The sequence below is a fragment of the Elgaria multicarinata genome, chromosome 1 (genome assembly GCF_023053635.1).
Source record: "Elgaria multicarinata webbii isolate HBS135686 ecotype San Diego chromosome 1, rElgMul1.1.pri, whole genome shotgun sequence".
In the NCBI taxonomy this organism is placed as follows: Eukaryota; Metazoa; Chordata; class Lepidosauria; order Squamata; family Anguidae; genus Elgaria; species Elgaria multicarinata.
The window spans coordinates 7,241,226-7,265,173 of record NC_086171.1 but is presented as its reverse complement, the minus strand read 5'-3'; the positions used below and the strand labels follow the sequence as shown (position 1 = coordinate 7,265,173).

At 43.9% G+C, this 23,948-nt stretch overlaps 1 protein-coding gene across 2 annotated transcripts in view; it reads left to right on the top strand.

Moving 5' to 3' along the window:
• Window positions 1–23,948, top strand: part of LOC134396270 (7-alpha-hydroxycholest-4-en-3-one 12-alpha-hydroxylase-like) — a 67,363-nt gene that overhangs the window by 25,043 nt on the left and 18,372 nt on the right. The window contains exon 2 of one of the 2 annotated variants that reach the window (XM_063122693.1): window positions 5,508–5,602. The exons of the other annotated variant lie outside the window; for it this stretch is intronic. The gene's annotated coding sequence lies outside the window, so the exon portion shown is untranslated. The remainder of the gene's footprint in view (window positions 1–5,507; window positions 5,603–23,948) is intronic. 2 annotated transcript variants of the gene reach the window in all.

Below are 23,948 nucleotides of genomic sequence, written 5' to 3'. Positions count from 1 at the left end.
TTTTTTATTATTTTTTTAAATCCCCATGTTTCCCTATGGGGAATCTGATAAGCTAATGCATGCGCATCAGCTTCAGATTCCCCGTAGGGAGGGGAGAGAAGCAAGGAGAGCGCGGCCTGCGCTCATCCCTGACAGATAAGGTAAGTGGGGGGGCTTCCCTGGAGCCGCAGCTGCAGTTCGTGCAGCGGCGGGCCCAGGCCTGGCGGCGGGGACCGGGGGGGGCGCAACTTACCTGGTCCGTCGGCGGCAAGCCTGGGTTTCAATTGAGCCCCCGGCTCCACCCAGAAGCAAGGCCGCAATTACGACCTTACTTCTGGGTGGAGCCATAGCGCTCAGTTGAAACCCTGGCCTCCCATCAATGGAGCAGGTAAGTGAAGTGTGTGGGGGGTGGGCTTTATTGGAGCCGCCACCGCAGCCACAGTTCATGCGGCAGTGGCGGTGGGTCCAGGCAGGGGGGCACTGGGGGGGCACGGGGGTCTTGCCTAGAGCTGCCGCTGCCGCTGCAGGTCGTGCAGCGGCAGTGGTGGGCCCAGCAAGGGGGGTGGGGGGTGGGAGCAGTGACCTACCTTCCTCTCCAATGGCAGGCCCGGGTTGATATGGAGCCCCCGGCTCCAACCAGAAGCTAGGCTTTGGCCTAGCTTCCAGTGAAGCCAGGGGCTACATTTAAACCCGGGCCTGCTATTGGAGAAGGAGGTAAGTGACGTTGGGGGGGTGGCGGTGGCGGTAGGGATCGGGGTGGTTGGGACTGGCCCGGGCCCACCGCTATCGCCGCAGTGAAATTTCCTCTTCATCACAACATTTAAAGCTGCAGGAGCCCTGCCCTCTTTTAAATGTGGTCACTCTAATATAGATCCTATTTAAAAGAGGGCAGGGCTCCTGCAGCTTTCACTGTTGTATAGATAAGGGAATTTCAGCAGGTGTCATTTGTATATATGGAGAACCTGGTGAAATTCCCTCTTCATCACAACAGTTAAAGCTGCAGGAGCTATACTAGAATAACCACATTTAAAAGAGGGCAGGGCTTCTGCATCTTTAAGTGTTGCGATGAAGAGGAAATTTCAGCAGGTGCTGCATGCATACAAATGACACCTGCTGAAATTCTCTTTTCTACGCAACTGTTAAAGACACAGGAGCCCTGTCCTCCTTTCCATATGGCTAGGGTGACCATATGAAAAGGAGGACAGGGCTCCTGTATCTTTAACAGTTGTATTGGAAAAGGAAATTTCAGCAGGTATCGTTTGTATATATGGAGAACCTGGTAAAATTTCCTCTTTGTCACAACACTTAAAGATGCAGGAGCTATACTAGAGTGACCAGATACAAAAGAGGGCAGGGCTCCTGCAGCTTTAAGTGTTGTGATGAAGAGGAAATTTCAGCAGGTTCCCCATATATATAAATGACACCCGCTGAAATTTCCTTTTCAATACAACTGTTAAAGATATGAACCAGGTAAGTGAAGTGGGTAGGGGGTGGGCTTGCCTGGATCAGCTGCCACCGCACTCTGTGAGGTGGTCGCAGAGCCAGGTGAGGGGACAGGCCGGGGTGGGTGGTTCTTACCTGCTCCGTGTCAGCCGGGTGCAGCCTTGAATCAAGCTCATGCAGCCTTGCTTCCTGGTTGACCAGGGAGCTCAGTTCAAGTCCAGGCCCGACAGGGACGGAGCAAGTAAGTGGTGTGGGAGGGGCGTTCTTTTAAATCTCAGATGTGCCTATTACATATGACTTGGAAGTCACATGTAATAGCCACATCAGGGATTTAAATGCATTTTAAAATAGTGCTTCCAAAAACTGCATCTGCCTTGTATGCTGCAACCTTACACTGTTAGCTCACATTGAGAAACTCATCCAAAAGGTTAGCTTCTTTCCACCTGCCTATTGCAAAGTACATCCAAGTCATATGGGACATGTGCTTTGGAATAGCCCCTCACAATGCCAGCTTCACGAGGGCTGCATTTTCCTCCCTCTAGTCAGTGTGGAGAAAGGAACTCCAGTCAACAAATTATGAAAGGCGAAGAACATATTATATGAATAAGGCAAGTTACTGTAGTGGGGGAAGTGAAACATTTCCACGATTGATCTCGGTTAAGGCGAAAGTAATAAATAAATAAATAAATAAATAATAAAATAGGACGCATCGAAATTTATCCTCACTGTATATTAAAGCTCCTTTTTTGTGCTTTTTTCCAAGCAGAAAATCCAGAATTGGATTTATTTATTCATTTATTTATTGCCTTTTTCATACCACCCAATAGTTGAAGCTCTCTGGGCGGTTCACAAAAATTAAAACCATTCAAAGTATAAAACAATTGTATAAAAACATGATATAAAATACAATATAAAAGCACAACCAGGATAAAATCAGCAGCAGTTCAGGAATCTAAATTGAAAACAGCAAATTTAAAACAGCAAAGATAAAATTAAATTTATAGACTGTTAAGTAACTGAGAGAATAAAAAGGAGGTTCACCTGGCATCTGAAAGAATATAGTGTAGGTGCCAGGAGAACCTCCCAGGCCCCCTAACCGGTGGCTGCTGCAATACTAACTGGCATTTGTTTTTTGCCTTAGTGAAATGGGGAGAGAGGTATTTCAGACAACGTCCGAATCATGAACCGGATTTGGGCTTTCCCTTCACAGACTATTCCGCTCATGGCTTGTGTGTTAGTGGCCCCATTCAGGTGGATAGCCGTCTCGCTCATCACTTGGTTGCCATGGTTTTCATTGGGTTTGATCCAGATATAATTATGTTTAAAGTAGTAATTGGTAATAAATCTATCAGTTCCCTTATATTTCAGCCAAGAACATTTAATCTCAGTACATTTAAGCAATCTCTATCTATTATTTAGAGTGATGTTTTATTCATTTTTGTAAATAATTCCCTTAATAAACAACTTGATTTTGTTCATTTTCTGAGGCTGTGTTAACATGACTGGTTGGTTACACCAAGTCACCTTAAATAGTATATATACTTAAAGGTGTGTAAAAGTAAAAGGTTTTAACGTTGTGTTGCCAATGGCGGAGGTATGCATTATACCGTGTGCCCTTTAGGTCAAACTGATTTGTGTGCCAAAATATTTTCTTTTGTATTTGCGAAAGATAATCAAAAATTGATTATTACTTATTCTTGCAATTTGTAATAAAATTAGCAGTTTCAAGTTTTGTGCTTTTTATTTTTTCTACAAAACATCTGTTCTTAAAAATCGAAGTAGGCATTTTTTTTAGGGGTATGTGAAAGTAGCACACCTTGCCTACGGTGAAAAAATTCTGGCCCTGGCCCTGGTGCCAAGCCCTCCCTATCTCCTGGAGCAGCACCTGTGGGTTATCAGTTTAGCTGGAGTAGCCAAGGTCGTGCTAATTGGGGTATTGATCTGTTTCAGTTGTGGAAACGGCGTGGTGAGGGAGGGGGTGCCAATGACCAGAGTGGGGCAGAGGATTGGCTAAAGTGAGTCACCTGCAGGACATGGCGACAACAGGAAAACCCGGCTGGGTACAGCAGCGGCAGTGGCGGCAGCGGTGGCAGCGGGACAGTGCAGCTCGGAACATCGGCGGCAGCTGCGGGACATGGGGGGCAGGGGGCAGTGTTCCCTATTATTATTATTATTATTTTTAAAAACTACCTTTTCCGGTGGTGCGCTCCTGCGCACGTGGCCCCTTTAAGGAGAAAAAAAATGGCGGATGCGAAGGGGCTTCCCTCGGCCCCGTTGCATTTTACGTGTGGACGGGGCCTACAGGACACGCTACTTCTCGTATGGCCTGGCCCCTCCTCACATACGGATTATCAGGTAGGTCTAGCAAGGCCCTTAGAGTGAGAGACAACAGAGGCTGCACAGACAACCCAGAGACACCTATTTTAACTTAGCCTGATGGTGCTGGCATGAAACTCAGGGCATTAGGAAGAGGGTCTCAGTGTTGCGTGTTTGTGCAGGAAGGAGACAGGAGTTCAAAGTCTGGATGTGCGAAGTGGTGCCAGCACACAAGCCTTGAGAAGGTAATGTATATAAGTGAGGAGTGTGAATGGGCAAAGTAGTGTTCACTGCCACAACACCCACCTTAATGTTAGAGTAGAGAAACTTGTGACAATCATACACAAGCTTTTTTTAAAAATTGAAATTTTAAAAAGCCAGCCATCCGGCTGGTCAGTATCAAACCCTGATAACAACCACAGCAGCTTGCAATGAGTGAAGATACAGTCAGAAAAGATATTTGAGGGAAGGGGAGAATGTAGCACACAGAGTATAGCAAGAGCTTCAAAGTACAGCAAAACCTACAAATATAGAAGCGAGTGAAGTTAATTTCAGATACATTAAATCTCTCACTTGTTCTTTATTTCAGTGATTTTAACATTAAGATGTTATGTAGAACAGATTTGTCTTAAATGTGTGCTGTAAAATCAGACATGTGTCCAAGGCTATGTTCGGGTGGGCACACCCCTTGGTGCTGGACACGCCCCCTTGTGGGGCGACCATGTAGCCCTCCTCTTTGGTTTCCAAAATATCGTCACCTTAGTGTAGGATAGAATGTACGAGATCTTCAATACCGTATTTTCCGGCGTATAAGACGACTGGGCGTATAAGAAGAATCCCAACTTTTGAGAAGATCTTCCTGGGTTAAAAAGTCATCTTATACTGGGCGTATAAGACGACCCCCAACTTTTGAGAAGATTTTCCTGGGTTAAATAAAAAGTAGTCTTATACGCCAGAAAATACAGAATGTCCTGCCTCGCTTATGCAAAAGCAATCTTTCGCAGGTCTATTAGAAAATCCTCCAGGCAGATACTCAGTGGACATTGTTTGAAATCTGAGCTGGGTAAAAGCATGCCTAACAGGGCAAAAAGTAAATTCTTGCAAATAAGTAGCCCTTTTATGATCTGTTTTGATTTTGGTATACCAAGTAGGAAATCTACATTTTTATTGTATTCAGAATCTCTTTTGACACCCCTTCAAATTAGTGCATGGAAGTGAGACTCATTGCGTGGAATAGAATTTACTTCTGAGTAGACCTGGCTTGGATTGACTTGAAAACCAAGCAGCAGCAATGATCAAATGAAGAATAAAAACACACACATACACACTCAACGGAAGTAAGTTGTAACTTGTAGGATTATCATGCTGGAGGAATCTCTTCCCTTTGCCAAGGTTCCAGTCAGCTTCTAAAAGGCTACAATCCCCTACACTCTTACCTGGGAGTAAGGCCGTTACACTCAATGGTACTTACTTCTGATAGGGCATGTCTATGCTTTAGGAGAGAGCCCATTTCCTTCCTTCAACATTCCGATCTAGCTGAGGCAGGATGGAGTAGACACGACTGAGCATACTTGTAGTATGAATTAAAACGGCCACCTTATACGTTATAATATTTCATTTCTGGAACATGTACATTTCAGGAAGATTGGTGAAACATTTTTGATTTTATGAAAATTACCCATTTATAATGGTAGAATGCTTTTTTACTGTACGACCTTAACTAGAGTGGCACTCCCATGCCCCTTTAAATAAATATGATCTGTCTACAGAACAAGGAGGCAGACTTCCAAAAGAACATTGCACTCTGCTCTAAATCAGAAGAGGGAGCTTGAACTTCACTCTTCTGAAAGCAAACCCGGGTGACGTAAGTTTTTCTTCCTCATCTTCACTTTCTCCTTATATTCTTATGGATAAATTCCTGGAGGAGAAGTCTAGCCTGATGGCTCTGTGCTACCTCTGGGATCAGGAGCAGTAAGCCTGTATATACCAATGGCTAGGGAGCATGGGCTGGAGGGTGCTGTTGTGCAGTCCTGCTTGTGGGTCCCTGGTCCACAGCTGGTTGGCCCCTGTGTGAAGAGAGTGCTGGACTAGATGGACTCCCGGTCCGATCCAGTATGGCACTTCTTATGTTCTTATGCTTAGTTCTGTTTGGGCCATTTCTCCCCACCCTACCCTACGCGCACATGAAATGTATTGCTCAACAATTCCAAGGGGTTCTATCCTTGAAGGCAGCCTAAAAATAATTTAAAATAATACAGTTGTCGTGTAAAATGTTCTTGAGACTTGAATCTAATCTGCTTCTGAAATAATCATGCTTAGAATCCCTATACTGTACTGTGTCGTGGCAGTCTTGCCTAGTGAGCTGGTCTGCCAGCTGAACAAGAAGTCTCTTCAATATAATTGTTCTTCTCTTAGATTAATGTATTTATTGCATTTCTATACCACCCAATAGCGGAAGTTCCCTGGGCAGTTTACAAAGAAGTATAGAAGTAAGTGATGAAAATCACAGTAAACCTGAAACAAGCCAAGTATGTGCATACTGATTTCCTGGTCAGATTTCAGTTGTGTGAATGTATGTTTTGGGTGAATCTCGTGGATGGGATCCAGCATCAAAGGCATTGATTGGGCACCTCTTCTTTGTCTTGTCATACTTCACATATTGGTTTTTGGGTTATACAGCCAACTGAGCAGCAACAAAAATGTCTCATTGCCATGTGTTGCGTTTGCCACTAGGGAAATTAGGGTTGCGCTCTGCTTTGGTTTGGTTTCTAGAAGCGATATCGGATCGGCCTGATTTGCCTCTGCCAAAGGTGGAGACGGATTGGGTCAGGGTGAAGCGAAGCATGGTGAAGCGGGTCACCCATTTGCAGCGCGAACTGCTTAGTAATGAGGCTCCACCCACCATTTTGGAATCTCTTTTGCTTAGGATTGCATTTGGCGAAAGAACACCTATAACTTCTTTGTTTTTAAAGCTACATCTCTGAAACTTACTGTGCTTAGAGAGTGATGATTGGGGGTCATTTGTATCAACTATTAATTTTCTTATAATGGGTAAAACGGAAAGGGGGAACCTTTTTTGAAGCGATGAGAGGCAGATTCAACTCTGAATTGTGATGATAAGTGATCACCTGATGTGAAGCATCCTCCAGTTCCAATGTTGGAGAGGGGGACTAAGCCAGAGCCACCAAGAGAGAGTTGTCCTTTCTCTCTCTTTGCGGGTTTGGAGTTTGTGGAGAGAGGAGGGTATTTCTGCAGCTGCGTTTTGGAGGCGATATGGGATTTAGATCAGATTGGTTGTTTGCTTGTTTGTTTCTGACTTTTTACTTAGCTTTCCTTTGCTTTGTGTTTTGCCTTACTTTGATTTATATACATTTATAATTTTTCATTTGGAGTGTTTGTTTGCTTCCCAACCCCCACCCCTTCCCCCCTGCCTTTTAAACCCTGTGTTCTGTGACTGTGTTTGTATTCATTTTCCTTCTTCTATAGAAAAAAAATACCAAAAAAAACCCTATCCCCTCTCTCTCTCTCTCTCTCTCTCTCTCTCTCTCACTTTATGTTTGTGTTTGTTGTGACTGCGTGTGGTTGTGTGACTGTGCTTGCTGTGCACTTCTTGTTAAGGGCAAAAAGCATTTAAATAAAGTTTGGGCAAAGCACACACTTGTCCCATTCCCTAAATAATAAATACATGTATTATTATTATTTATAATAATTATTGATAACGAGAAAAGGCAGCAGGTGACATGTGTTTTTGGACTTGGTAAAAGCAGTGGGCAAGGCAATGCTGGCACCAGTAAGCAGGCAGCCCCTCCAGTTGTAAAAATCAAACGTGCAAGTCCTTGGCTGGGTGCTCATCAACAGAAGCAGGAGAAGAAGCAGGCAGACGTGCCCGCTTCTCCAACTTGCACCCGCCATTCACTTTTTGAGGGTGGGATAACTGCCCCTTTGCAAGAGGCAGGCAGAAGCAGCAGCATTAGTGCCATTGGAGGAGGAGGAGGAGTATCCCCAACTCCTTCATTATTGATTGAGGGGAGCCCGCTGATGGATCTTTCGCAAGACATTATAGATGAGGTCCTCAGCACAGTGGAGGGTCAAGAGGAGGAGGCGGTCCTCCAGGATGTGGGTGATGAGGAGCAGCAGGCCGAGGCTCTCTCCCCAGTATCCAAGCCCTCTTCCTCTGTTACCCCTGCTTCTGTGGCGACACCTGAGAGCGTAGGCAGGCAGTTGGTGTCACGACAGAAGCAAAAGACAAGCATGGTGTGGGACCACTTTGACGTGGGAGTGGATTCCCGCTTTGCTGCCTGTTGCCACTGTAAGGCTTCCCTAAGTGAGGGTTCAGGTACAGGGCATTATGGAACCAGCAGCCTCAGGATGCATCTGCTGTGGCAGCAGCAGTCGATCTTGCTGGGGAAAGAGGCGGGCACTTCCAAGGCGACTGGTGCCAGGGGAAAGCAGAAGGCTGCTGCTGCTGGCACTCTTAAGCTCTCCATTTTCCATCCCCACAAGGGTTAGGCAGGCAACCCTCGAGGACATGGGGCGGGGGAAGAATGGAGCCACAAGTTGGCATTTTCCCACGCCCACCAAGATTACCATCTGCATCAGTGAGATTGTGGCATTGGACGACCAGCCATTCAGCCTCGTTGAAAACGCAGGCTTCAAGAGGATGATGGCACATGTGGTTCCATTCTCCAAGCTGCTGTGTCGCACCACCCTTAACAGATTGGTGGTGCCTTCCCAGTACTGTTCATGCAGGGAGTCAGTGCTGGGTCCACACGTGGCACTTCCACTGTCCAACATAGGCCTTATTGCGGTTTTAAAAGTTGGGTTTGAGGCTTCCTTCCTGGAGCAACATAAAATGTGTCCCCTCAACTGTCCTTGGATTTCGCTTCACCAAGGTCAATTGCACAGAGTCAGGTCCTAGGGCTGCTCCTATGTAGACTCCTGGCTTTGAGAAGCTAGCTCACACTTCAACTCCTGACACTAATGGACTTCACCAGTGCTTTTGCATTGGGCTGTTGTTCTCAAACAGGAACAGGAAGTACACTCCCCCAGAGATCTATGGCTTACCTGTGCAATGTACCTAGCCCATTTATGCCTGCCTGCCTACGCCCACCTGTCCCCGCCTCTCTGCCTGGGTGCCATCATTGTAGGGTAGCTGGATCTGCTGGGACTGACTCCCCCAGAGATCTATGGCTTACCTGTGCAATGTACCAACCCCTTAATGCCCGTCAGTCTTCTTGCCTGCCTGCCTGTGCCCACCTGTGCCTACCTGTGCCCGCCTCTCTGCCTGCTTCCTCCGCCTGGCTGCCATCATTGTGGGGTAGCTGGATCTGCTGGGACTTACTCCCCCAGAGATCTACGGCTTACCTGTACAATGTACCAGTCCCTTAATGCCCTCCAGACTGCCTGCCTGCATGTGCCCGCCTCTCTGCCTGCCTGCCTGCCTCCTCTGCCTGGGTGCCGTCATTGTGGAGTAGCTGGATCTGCTGGGAATTACACTCCCAGACACCTATGGCTTACCTGTGCAATGTACCACCCCCTTAATCCCCGCCAGCCTGCCTGCCTGTGTCCAACTGTGCTCACCTCTCTGCCTGCCTCCTCTGCCTAGGTGCCATAATTGTGGGGTAGCGGGATCTGTTGAGAATTATTCCCCAGAGATCTATTGTTTACTTGTGCAATGTACTGGCCCCTTAATACCTGCCTTCCTGTGCCTGCCTGTGCTCGCCTCTCTTCCTGCCTCCTCTGCCTAGATGTCATCATTGTGGGGTGTCGGGATCTGCTGGGACTGACTTCCCCAGAGGTCTATGGCTTAGTCATCGTACATTGTGTAGCCGCTCTCTGCCTGCCTCTCTGCCCTCCTGGTGCCTGGGAGATGTAGATTTATTTATTTATTTATTTATTTATTTATTACATTTTTATACCGCCCAATAGCCGAAGCTCTCTGGGCGGTTCACAAAAATTAAAACCACAGTAAAACACCCAACAGTTTAAAACACAATTACGAAATACAGTATAAAAAGCGCAACCAGGATAAAACCACACAGCAAAGTTGATATAGGATTAAAATACAGAGTTAAAACAGTAAAATTTAAATTTAAGTTAAAATTAAGTGTTAAAATTAGGGGTGTGCACGGACCCCCCGCTCCGCTTCACTTGCAGATCCGCCATTTTTCGGAGCGGGTCGCTCCGCCCCGCCCCCGCTCCGCCCACTTCCGCTCCGCTCCGCTCGGAGCTCCGGATCGGATCCGGAGCTCCGTTTTTGCCCCCCCATAGGCTTGCATTGAAAGCTAAAAAAGTAAACAACTTTTTTTCCGTTGAAGTTAGAAACCTCACGTTTGGCACCATGACACCTCATGGGCGTATACACACACACGCCAAGTTTCAAGGCAATCCCATCATCCCCTGATTTTTGGCGAATTTTTGAAAATCGGGCACCCCATTCACACCCCTTGGGATAGCTCCGTCAATTTGCATGTTACAAACCTCAAACTCGGCACCAGGGCAGCTTATCCATGTGTCCACATGCACGCCAAGTTGCAAGCAAATCCCATCATCCCCTGATTTTTGGCGCGGCTCTACCCTCTAACGCACCTCCCATAACCCTAATTCACACCCCTTTAGATAGCTCCGTCAATTTGCACGTTAGAAACCTCAAACTCAGCACCATGATAGCTTATCCACGTGTCCACATGCACGCCAAGTTTCAAGGCAATCCCATCATCCCCTGATTTTTGGGGAATTTATGAAAATCGGGCACCCCATTCACACCCCTTGGGATAGCTCCGTCAATTTGCATGTTAGAAACCTCAAACTCGGCACCAGGAGAGCTTATCCATGTGTCCACATGCACGCCAAGTTGCAAGCAAATCCCATCATCCCCTGATTTTTGGCATGGCTTAACTCACCCCAAATTGTCCCATTCTACAACTACGTCAATTTGCACGTTAGAAACCTCAAACTCAGCACCATGATAGCTTATCCACGTGTCCACATGCACGCCAAGTTTCAAGGCAATCCCATCATCCCCTGATTTTTGGGGAATTTATGAAAATCGGGCACCCCATTCACACCCCTTGGGATAGCTCCGTCAATTTGCATGTTAGAAACCTCAAACTCGGCACCAGGAGAGCTTATCCATGTGTCCACATGCACGCCAAGTTGCAAGCAAATCCCATCATCCCCTGATTTTTGGCGCGGCTTAAACTTTTTAACTCACCCCAAATCAAGTCCCATTCTACAACTACGTCAATTTGCACGTTAGAAACCTATCCTTTGGTCCCATGACAGCTTACCCATGTGTCCCCATGGACACCAAGTTTCAAGGCAATCCCATCATCCCCTGATGTTAGGGGAACTTTTGAAATTTGAACACTCCAGTATGTCAGGGATTTAAAGTTGCAATTGCAGACAGCTCAATGGGGCCAGTTCCAAGGCAATCCCAACATGCCACGAGATAACCCTAAATCTTCTGGCACATTTGAAAAAGGGATTATTGAATTTGATAAAGTCTAAGTGAGCGCAGGAAGGACTTCTCCCCTGAGTCAAAGCAAGACACATACACCATCGCTGCAAGGCGGGAAGGGGAGAATTATTATTATTATTATTATTTATTTATATAGCACCATCAATGGAAAGCAGGCAGGCAGCATGCATTGTAGTGCCGCAAGGATGGCTTGAGCACTAACGCATAGCAAACCAACCCATAAGTGGGCGCAAAGTGAGGCAAAGATGGCTGGTTGTTTCTTTCTAAGCCAGCAGTTACGCCTTGAGGGGCACAGAGGAGGACGATTGGGAGCAAACCAGGCACCAGGCGGGCAGAGAGGCAGGCAGAGTAGGCGAGGAGTCAGTCCTGGCAGATGCCCCACCACAGCAGCACCCCGGGGGAGGCGGGCAGGCAGGCAGGCAGGCTGCGGGCATTTCTGGGGGCACAAGGAAGTGATGGCTGGTTTCTAAGCCAGCATTGCAGTTAGTCACGCATTGCAAACGCAAACCATCCCAGCGAGTCGGTCACCGAGGAGGACAGGCTAGCAGAGGGGCAGGCAGAGTGACATGTCATAGATCTAGTATTGGGGAGGAGTCAGTCCCGGCAGATGCCCCAACACAGTAGCACCCTGGGTGGGCATTGGAAAACGCCATCTTGTGGGTCAATACTTCCCCCACCCCATGTCCTGCAGGGTTGCCTGCCTAACCCTTGTGGGGATGGGAGATGGAGAGCTTAGAGTGGCAGTGCCAGCAGCAGCCTTCGGCTTTCCCCTGGAACCAGTCGCCTTGCCCGCCTCTTTCCCCAGCAAGATCGCCTGGTGCTGCCTATGAAGATGCATCTTCATGCTGCTGGTTCCATAATGCCCTGTCGATGAACCCCTGCTTAGGCTGAGTTTGCAGTGGCGACAGACAGCAAAGCGGGGATCCGCTCCCAACTCAAAGTGGTCCCACACGATGCTTGTCTTTCGTTTCTGTGGTGACACCACCAATTGCCCGCCTGAGCTCTCTGGTGTTGCCACAGAAACAGGGGTGTGGGATGAGACTGGGGAGAGAGCCTCGGCCTGCTGCTGCTCCTCCTCAGCCCCCACATCCTGGAGGCCCACCGCCTCCTCCTCCTCCCCCCCCTCCACTGTGCTGAGGACCTCGTCTAGGTCCATCAGCGGGCTCGTGGGCTGAAAGGAGAATGAAGGAGTTGGGGATACTCCTCCTCCTCTAATGGCACTGCTGCCACGTGCCTCTTGCAAACGGGCACTTTTCCCATTCCCACCCTCAAAAAGAGAACGCCGGGCACAAGTTGCAGAAGAGAGTGGCTCTGCCTGCTGCTTGTCCTGCTTCTGTTTTGGAGCAGTCAGCCAAGGAGTTGCCCGTTTGAGTTTCACAGGAGGAGAGGAAGCCCTGCTGGCAGACTGAGCCTTGCTGCTTTCAGCACGCCTGCTTTCTCTTTTCATGATGACTAACAAAATATTAATACTACTAATACTATGTATAAGGTACTACTAAGAATATGTATAAGAAGAATATAATATGTTTAAATGTAGGGAAATGGGACAAGAACAATAAAATATACTACTACTAATATGTATGAGAATATACTACTAAGAATATCTACAAGAATATAATAATATGTTTTAGAATATTACTAATAAATGTAGGGAAATGGGACAAGAAATGGGACAACCACTACTATAAGAAGAACAAAATATGAATACTACTACTAATATGTATGAGAATGTATACTAATAGACTACTAAGACTATGTCAAAGAATATAATAATAATATGTTTAAGAATAGGGAAATGGTGTGCGTATGCTTTCCCCAAAATGCTCAATCTGTGGCTGCCTGTTGAACTTGACAAAAGCAGCCCACTCCGTCGAAGTTACACAGAGAAGAAAAAGAGAATCCAATTTTTTTGGTATATTTGGTATATAGAAGATAGAAGGAAACACAATCAGGATTTAAGAGAGGGGAGGGGGAAAAAGAACCAACCACTACTATAAGAAGAACAAAATATGAATACTAATATAATATGTATGAGAATATATACTAATGGACTATGTGAAAGAATATAATAAAATATGTTTAAGAATATAAATGTAGGGAAATGGGACAAAAAGTGTGTGTATGCTTTCAAAAGAAAGCTTTCACAAAAGCAGAACAGTCAGGCTTTAATACAGGGAAGGGGGGGGCAACCAACCCAACCACACACTCCAAAATTCAAAAATAAAGTTTATATTAAATCAAAGTAAGGGGAAAACACAGGGCAAACTAAGCTACAAGTCAGAAAGAAGCAAACAAACACACACACGCGCCAAACTAAACCTATATTAAATTAATCTATCTCCAAAGCAGGAGCACTAGCTAAGTAAGTGTTCCCTCCACGAACGCCAACCCACAAAGAGACACAAAACAGAAAGTTCTCAGGGTGGGTCTGCCTTAGTCCCCCCTCCAACGCTGGGATTGGAGGAGGATGCTTTCTGAGGAGATGAATTCTCATCAGGATTGGGAGTTGAATGTGCCTGTCATCGCTTCCAAAATAATAATAATAATAAAAAAAAAAAACCCAAACCCCGATTTTTAAAAAAATATTGCACGTGAACCACAGCACGCAGAAAGTTGAGAGTGGTCTCAAAATGACCCCCATCCACGACTCTCTGTGCACAAGAATTTTCAGAACGATAGCTTAAACCCCCCCCCAGTTATCCCCGATTCTTTCCCTCAATGCAATCCTATGGGCGAAAAGCCGAAACGCCGTTTGAGCCCTGCGGTTGACCCGATTTTTAAAAAAATATTGCACGTGAACCACAGCACGCAGAAAGTTGAGAGTGGTCTCAAAATGACCCCCATCCACGACTCTCTGTGCACAAGAATTTTCAGAACGATAGCTTAAACCCCCCCCCAGTTATCCCCGATTCTTTCCCTCAATGCAATCCTATGGGCGAAAAGCCGAAACGCAGTTTGAGCCCCGCGGTTGACCCGATTTTTAAAAAAATATTGCACGTGAACCACAGCACGCAGAGAGGTGAGAGTGGTCTCAAAATGACCCCCATCCACGACTCTCTGTGCACAAGAATTTCCAGAACGATAGCTTCAAAAACAACGTAGTTATGCGCGATTATTTGCCGCAATGCAATCCTATGGCGAAATGTTTTCAAGATGGCGACCGGAGCGCTCCGACTGAACTCGGAGCTCCGAAAAATGGTCGCTTCTCTTCGCCTTGCTTCTAGGGGGTCCGCGGTCCGCTCCTACTCCGCCTCTGGGTAAGGCGGAGCAGGCCAATCCGCTACTGCTTCTACGCTCCTAATCGGAGCGGAGCACATCCCTAGTTAAAATACTGAGTGAATAAAAAGGTCTTCAGCTGGCGACGAAAGCAGTACAGTGTAGGCGCCAAGCGGACCTCTCTGGGGAGCTCGTTCCACAACCGGGGTGCCACAGCGGAGAAAGCCCTCCTCCTAGTAGCCACCTGCCTCACTTCCTTTGGCAGGGGCTCATGGAGAAGGCCCCCTGTAGATGATCTTAAGGTCCGGGTAGGTACATATGGGAGGAGGCGTTCCTTCAGATAACCTGGCCCCAAACCGTTTAGGGCTTTAAATGTTAATACCAGCACTTTGAATTGGGCCCGGACCTGGACTGGCAGCCAGTGAAGTTGTAAAAGGACTGGCGTAATGTGATCTCGCCGGCCAGTCCCTGTTAATAACCTTGCTGCCCTGTTTTGCACCAGTTGAAGTTTCCGGACCGTTTTCAAAGGCAGCCCCACGTATAACGCATTGCAGTAATCCAAACGAGAGGTTATCAGAGCATGGATAACTGTAGCTAAGCTATCTCTGTCCAGATAAGGGCGCAGCTGGTATATCAGCCTGAGCTGATAAAAGGTGCTCTTTGCCACTGAGTTCACCTGTGCCTCAAGTGACAGTTCTGGATCCAAGAGCACCCCCAAACTACGGACCCGATCCTTTAGGGGGAGTGCAACCCCGTCCAGGACAGGGCAAACATCACCTCGCCGGACAGAAGAACCACCCGCTAACAGTACCTCCGTCTTGTCTGGATTGAGTCTCAGTTTATTAGCCCTCATCCAGTCCATTACCGTGCCCAGACACTGGTTCAGAACAGCCACTGCCTCACCTGGGTTTGATGAAAAGGAAAGGTAGAGCTGGGTATCATCCGCATATTGATGACACCTCAGTCCACATCTCCGGATAACCTCCCCCAGCGGCTTCATGTATATGTTAAACAGCATAGGGGATAAGATAGAGCCCTGTGGAACCCCATGGCTTAGGTGCCACGGCACAGAGCAATAGATGCGATGTGTGGGTAAACCCCACAAGCCTATGGCATGCTTGCTCCCAGCGCGTCTGGGGCATAGATGCCTGCTGCCTCTCCTCCTCTGGGCCCACCTCAAAGGGCCAGTTTGTGCGTGTCTTGCTTTGACTTGGGGCATATTTGTGGACTGTCCAGAGAGCTTCATCTACTGGGTGGTATGAAAATGTAATAAATAACAAAATAGTCCTTCCTTGTGATGAAAAGGCAGCTGCATTGCTGCTGCGCTCACCCTGTTTAAGATTTCTTGAAGTTCCGTGTTTCCATTTTTGAAGTGTCTAACCTGAGATGAAGATTTTTATTTAGATATATCTTTAAAAATTCCCCAAAATCAGGGCATGCTTTGATTTTCTTCTAAATGGGCATGGATAAGGATCAATGTGGAAGCTATGATGGTGCCCAGTTAGAGGTCTGTATCTGGAAAAAATGACAGAGATAACTGCATTTCTGAAAATCGTTTTTTTAAAAAAATCCCCAATATTCAGGGCATGCTCAGATTTCCTTCAAAATGGGCATAAATCTGCATACATTTAGAAGCTCTTGTGGTGCCCATTTTGACGTTTCTAACTTGAAAATTAAAAAAGTTAGAGGCGTTTAACATGTTCAATGCAAGTCTATTGGGGGGGGGAACACGGAGCACCTATCTGGATCCGGAGCACCGCCTTCTCTTCTATAGGCTAAACAAGCCTGGTTGTTCCAGTCTTTCTTCATAGGTAGGGTGATCATATGAAAAGGAGGACAGGGCTTTAACAGTTGCATAGAAAATAGAACTTCAGAAGGAGTCATTTGTATATATGGAGAACCGGGTGAAATTCCCTCTTCATCACTACAGTTAAAGCTGCAAGAGCTATAATAGAGTGACCAGATTTAAAATTGGGCAGGGCACCTGCAGCTTTATCTGTCGTGATGAAGAGGAAATTTCAGCAGGTTCTCCATATATACAAACGACACCTGCTGAAATTCCCTTTTCTATGCATCTGTTAAAGATACAGGAGCCCGGTCCTCCTTTTCATATGGTTGTCCTATTCATAGGGCTTTGTTTCTAGGCCCCTGATCATCCTTGTTGCACTCCTCTGAACCCGCTCCAGCTTGTCTTCGTCCTTCTTGTAGGTGTGGTGCCCAGAACTACAAGTAATACTCAAGATCAGGCCTAACCATGGCCGAAGAGAGAGGAACCAGTACCTCACGTGATTTGGAAGCTATACTTCTATTAATGCAACCCAAAATAGCATTTGCCTTTCTTGCAGCCATATCTCGCTTTTGGCTCATATTCAGCTTGTGATCTACAACAATTCCAAGATCCTTCTCGTTTGTATCCCCCATCTTGTAACTGTGCATTTGGTTTCTAATTCCTAGATATAGAACTTGGGCAGTTTCACCTATCAGGAGAGCCCCCACCAATCCGTGTAGACGATACAGAGGTTGACTTCCGGGAAAAATGGCGTTGGAGGCTGCAGTGCTGTGTGAGTCTCCGTGACTCATATAATTTATTTTAGAAGTTTTACTGTTTTATTGACCTATTTTAAGCAGTTTTATTGTTTTACTCTTTCACTTGCTCTCACTGCCCTCTGCATTTCCAGTTTGCAGTTTTGTAGCTCTTCGATGTGCTGCCTCCTTCCTTGAACTGCAAACTGCAGTCCGCTTTCTATCAAGAATTTAATTAACACCCGGCAGCTCTCGAGTATCAGTCACCACTCCCTGAAAGGAGTTTTAAACTTTTTAGTAGTGTGGACTTTTTTAGTTTGCTTATCTCTAGGTCATTTGGCTGACTATGAAAAGGAAAAGAGTTTTATCACCTCCACAAAATACGAGTAATGCACCCCGTGCCAAACAGTGCAGGCTCGACAGTTTTATTGTTCGGCAGCCTCCTCATGCCGTCTCTGCTGCTTTTCCGACAGATGAAATCATTTTGTCTAACAGGTATGCTCCTCTGGCCGAGGGAGGCAAAGTTACTGGTGAGTCTATCTTAGGAGATGCTGGCGTTTCTCAAACAAACCGTGCAACTGGCAAATCCACGGAAAACTCCCAAAGTTAAGCTTTTTCCCTTGAATTACTGCTTCCTAACAGCGAGGACACTCCAATTGATTAGTTCTAACTTAGAAATTGTGCTTAGCTCTTTAAATAAACTGCTGACATGGCTCCCAGAAAAGCTTCTCAGCCAAGGCATCCAGGCTCAACCTCCACCACGCCCTCCCCGTTTAGACCCGGTAATCGAACCTCACTGCAATAATGGAGGCCGTTGTGGTTCAGATATTGGAATAATAGAGCAAAATAATGGTGGTCTGGTTCTTCAGCTTTGCTCGGTGGTTATTGATGTACATCCCCATGGAGGCCAACACCCATTCTGGAGATCGGTTCAAAGTGCTAACTTAAACCTCAAACGGCTGCTAAATATTCAGCCATCATATTTGTTGGCTGTGGAACCTCTTTTCTCTTCCCCTGTTTATAAGAGGTACCTATTGAAGTTTACTAAACCTACCATCCCAAATTTACTAATGAAGGAAAAACTTTCCCTGCATACTGTGGGGATCTACCCGTCACGGCTTTTTAAAGATCTCCAGGTTAAACCATTTATTATTATTATTATTATTATTATTATTATTATTATTATTATTATTTATTTATTTATATATTGCCATCAATGTACATGGTGCTGTACAGAGTAAAGCAATAAAATAGCAAGATCCTGCCGCATAGGATTCTTACATTCTAATAAAATCATAATAAAACAATAAGGAGGGGAAGAGAATGCACCAAACAGGCACAGGGTAGAGTAAAACTAACAGTATAAAAGTCAGAACAAAATCAAGTTTTAAAAGCTTTAGGAAAAAGAAAAGTGGGGGGCGGAGCTTGGCAGCCATGGCGGTGGCAGGTTTCTTCTGAGGCTCTGAGCGGCGTTGCCGGAAAAAGCAATTATCTATTTTTTAATGGGCATAAATCTTTGAGCAAACGACAGGAAATGATTATAAAAGCTATCGGAGCTGGAAAGTGTTGAGAAGAGCCGATGGGATGAGGTGAGCTTGACGGAATGTCTTTATAAACTGCAGAGGCGAAACCGAAAGTAACATGATTGATGTTGCAGTTTGAAAAGAAAGAACTTATGCTTGTTAGACGTTGATCTGATTTACAGCGATCCTCACTTCTCATCCTTTATTTTAAGTTGGAAAGATTGAAATACTGGCTTTGAAGTTGTTTGCTGTAATCTTTGTAAAGTGGAAAGTGGAAGCTGTTTGCGGTGTGCCGAGAAGGGGGGGTGAAGGGGAAGAAACAGCATTCTGTGAGGGAGATGTGGGATTTTGAGAAACTGTGAATGATTGGATCTGATCCCCTCTAGTGAATGCTGTTGTGAACTGAATATATTTCCTCCCCCTCGGGAAGAAGGTGGTGTGTTTGGCACATAGAAGAGAAGCCAGTAAAAGTTGCTAAGGAAGTGGGGGCTCTAAGATTTATGCCCTACTCAGAAGGGTCCTATGTCCAACATTAAAAAAAAGATTAAGAAGTGGGAAAAGTTGAATATACAAAAAAAGAAACCTTCAAATCATAATTTAACCCACCTCTCCCACCTGGAAGATACAGCCCCTGGAACAGACCAGGAAGACGAAGTTATAGACCCAGTTTCTTTGGATACAGTACCAAATAAAGAAAAGAATATGGCTGAAGGGGGAAAAGCAATGGACAGCAACTTTCCCTCCCTAGCAGAAATTAAGGCAGTTATTGTAGAGAATAATATCATCATTTTTAAAAAAATGGATCTGCAAATGAACGAATTTAGACAACAAATGCGTGTTCTTTCGGATAAGACCGCAGAAAACTCGGATAAGATCAAAGAGATAGAGGCAAAAGCGGAATTGGACCAGAAGAAGCAAGAGGCTTTTGAAAAATCAACAAATATTCAATTTAAGGAATGGGAATTACGTCTGATTGCCTTGGAAGACCAATCTCGTAGATCTTCGATTCGAATAAAGCAGCTGAAGCAGATACAAGGAGAAGATCTTAGAGAAATCATTCTGAACTGGTTCAAAGAGCTGATGCCTGACATACCAATAGATGGATCGGATCTGGACCGAGTCCACCGCGTGGGGGGGCAAAACTACAAAGGGACTAGAGATATTTTGGTGAAATTTGGTAACTATTATAAAAAAGAGCAAATCATGAAAGAATTGAGATCTTTGACCAAGTTACAATATAAAGGCAAAGCAGTGCAAATTTATAATGATCTTTCTCAACATACATTAAATTGGAGACGGAGTATTAAACCAATAACTGGAATGTTAATGCAGAACAAAATTCCATACGCATGGGGTTACCCGGTTTTCTTAAGATTTACATATGGGAGGAGGGAACACAGAGTAACCTCATTGGATCAAGGTAAAGAATTGCTGAAGAGGCTGGGTCTGGATGGGGAAGCAAATGGGGCTGGAGTGGGTGGGGGAGGGAATGAGGCTGGGACATCTGGAGAGTAAGAGAATTGTTAATTATGTTTGGAGATAATTGCAAATAGAAATGCTAATATAGAAACCTGCCGGCCAGGCGCAGCACTGCCTCCCCCCCCTTTAAAGTAGATGGCTGGAGTACTAGACTCACGGGGATATGGGGGGATTAGAGTGGGGGGGTGGGGAGGGGGGGAAGGTAGGAGAGGAGGGATTGGGGTAGGAGGGTGGGGGTTTTATGTATGGAGTTTGTTTTTTTATGTAAGCAAGTTTGAACTGCTGAGCACAAGGGATCGGAAGAGATTTCAAAAGGGTGATTATGGATAAAAAGATAAAGGTATCAACACTCAATGTTAAAGGTTTGGGGGCAGTCGTGAAAAGGAAGAGAATAGAACAAATGCTTAATAAAGAGGGATCAGATATTATAATGGTCCAAGAGACACACCAAGGCTCCGAGAATTCAAATATGATAAAATTAAAGTGGTTAGCCTATTATGAAAAGTCATTAGGGACATCGAAAAAAAATGGAGTGGCCACTTTGATTTTAAAAAAAAGTGGGTTTATATTAGAAGAAGTAAAAAAGGATGATAAGGGCAGATATCTTATGTTAAAAGGTAAAATTGAGGGAAAGGTCTATACTTTGATTAATGTTTATGCCCCAAATGAGAGGCATAGAGAGTTTTTTATAAAGTTGTTTAAAGAAATAGAAGAATTTAAGGAGGGGTATGCTATATTAGCTGGGGATTTTAATATGGTTATGGATAATAAACGGGACAGGTCAAATCCCACTAATGCTGAAAAGAGGAACAATATGACTATATTGAATAAATTAGTAAAAGAAAATGATTATTTAGATTCGTGGCGTTTACTTAACGGGAATAGGCCTGGATTTTCATACTTTTCCCCAGTTCATCATACATACTCCAGGATAGATTATATATTTGTTTCAAAAGATTTTGTAACGAGGATTTGTAAAATGGAAATGGGGGTAATAAAAGTAACTGATCATGCCTTGTTAAGTCTAGAATTTACAGTTAAGAAAGATTATAAAGAGGCATATAGATGGAAGCTGAATACAAAGATATTGAAATATAATAAAATAGTAGATAAAATTCGGAAGGAACTGTCGGAGTCATGGGAAATTAATGAAAAAGGAGGAACAGCTGGGTCAGTCATTTGGGACACCATGAAGGCTGTAGCAAGAGGAATCTGTATTAGAGAAACATGTAGTTTAAAAAGACAACAACGTGCAGAACAGGAAAAGTTAGAGATAGAAATTAAAAACTTGGAGGAAAGATATTGGCGAGTTAAAGATAAATATAAATTAGTGGAAATACAAGCTAAGAAGAAACAATTAGAAAATTTAAATATAGAAGAGATTCAAAAGAATTTAATGTATATGAAAAGGGAATATTTTGAAAACAGTGATAAGAACTCGAGGTTGCTTGCCAAGCTCACACAAAAAGAAAAAGGGAGGAATGGGATAGAAACGTTGAAAGATAGCCGAGGGAATTATTGTCATGCAATGAAAGCTAAAATAAAAAATTTTCAGGAATTCTATCAGGAATTGTATAAGGGTAAAGAAATTCAACAAGAAAAGGTGGAGGAGTATATTGGAAGGTTTATAAAGAAGGGAATAAAATTAGAATATAAGGAGTTAATGGAGTCAGTAATAACTCAAAGAGAAGTTGAAGAGGTTATTGATAAGTTAAAAGTTGGTAAATCACCGGGAGCAGATGGTTTGGGTCCAGAATATTATAAGGTCTTCAAAGACTGTTTAGTTCCAAAATTAATGGAACTTTATAATAGGATATTATCAGGAGAGAAGATACCTGAATCATGGGAACATTCAGTGATAATTCTGATCCCAAAACCAGATAAAGATTTGACTAATCCCGATTCTTATAGACCTATTTCTTTAATAAATCAGGATGCTAAAATTTTTACATCTATTATGGCCAAACGGCTAAATAAATTTTTGGCAGAATATATAGGAGCAGATCAATGTGGGTTTGTGGTAGGAAGGCATATGCATAATTTAGTGGGTAGAGTTTTAAATGTAATAAATGTAATAAAAAAAGCAAATATTAAGGCAGGTATTATGGCATTAGATATTTTTAAAGCTTTTGATTGTGTGAGCTGGCAGGCACTAAAGAGTATTATAGATAAATTGGGATTTGGAAATAAATTTTAAAATGTAATAGAACAGCTATATTCCCAAAATACGGCGGTAGTGGTGGTAAATGACGGACTTACTGAAAAGATACGACTAGCCAGAGGAACAAGACAAGGATGTCCGCTCTCGCCGGTCCTGTTTGTAATGGTTATGGAAGTTTTGGCGAAGGCACTAAGGGAGGATGAAGAGTTAGAAGGAATTGGAGAGGTAAGGGAAATAAAGTTAAACATGTTTGCGGATGACACTTTATTGACCATTAAGAATCCATTAAGAAAATTAGAAAGAATTAAATATCAGTTGAGGGAATTTGAGGAAATTACAGGGTTAAAAATAAATTGGTCTAAATCAGAGATGATGTTGTTTAACTATACCAAGAAGGAAGAAAAGGATTGGGAATTTAAGGGAATGGAATTGAAAGTTAAGAATGAGATTAAATATTTGGGAATTAAAATTACAAAAAATTTAGAGAATCTTGAAAAGGAAAATTTAACGAGGTTAAAGAAAGAGGTATTAGAGAAATTGGAGAAATATAAAAGATTAAATTTATCTTGGTTCGGAAGAATAGCCTTAATAAAAATGAAGATATTAGCTAAAATTAATTTTGTATTTAGAATGTTACCTATAAAAATATCAGAAACCGAGATAAAAAGTTGGCAAAATATTATTAATAAATATTGTAATGGAGAAAAGAGAGCAAGAGTGAATAAAAATAATTGGTACCTAAGCCAAAAAAAGGGGGGAATGGGTCTCCCAAACATAAAATTATACTACGTAGCAAATAGATTAAGACATGTTGTAGAAGCAATTATGGGAGTAGGAGATTTATATTGGATGGAAGAAAAAACCATAAATAAGGTAGAGATGAATTTGGAGAATGTTTTTTTTAAAGACGGAGGAAGAAAGTGGGTTGGAAGTATAGATAATCCACTCCTGAGGACTCAATGGGAAATTTGGAGTAAATTTAAAGGGAAGCTGCTTCCGAGCAACTCTCCCTTAGCACCGATAATAATGTTAAAGAATTTCCCAGAGGATCTAAAGGGTAGATTATGTAAAATATTAAAAGAGAAAAATAAAATAAGATTAAAGGATTGGGTAAGAGATATTAAAACAAGAGAGGATATGGAAAATTTGTTAAAGGAGAAGAAGCTATCTTGGTTAGAATATGGTCAATTAGAGCAATGGAATAAAAAGTGGATTAAAGATAATAGAATGTGCAGAAAGATGACGAGGTTTGAAGAATTAGTAGTAAGTAAGGAGGAAGGGAAAGGAGGGAGTATAGTTTCAAAAGGATTAATGAGTGAAATATATAAAATATTGTTAGAGAAGGAGTTTAGAGAGAATACAGAGAAAATGGTTTGGGAATCAGATTTGAAGATACAAATAGGGCGACAGAGCTGGGAGGGACTATGGAAACAAAGAGTGTTGAGAAGTTTATCAGTAAGAATAAAGGAGAATTATTTTAAAATCCTATGGAGGTGGTACCTAACCCCGGTTAGATTGAATAAGATAAGTGATCAACATTCAGCAAATTGTTGGAGAGGTTGTGGGGAAAAAGGAACGTATTTACATATGTGGTGGCAATGCAAATATGTACAAAGATTATGGAAGATGGTGTTCTCAGAAATTGAAGAAATAGTGGGAATGAAAATAGAACAAACACCAAAAATAGCATTGCTGTCACTATTTGAAGATATAAAGTGTGGAAAAGGAACTATAGAGCTGATATCGAATTTGTTGGTTGCAGCACGACTGATGGTAGCTAGGAACTGGAAGGTCCAAGGGGAATATTCTATTGAGGAATGGTACAAAG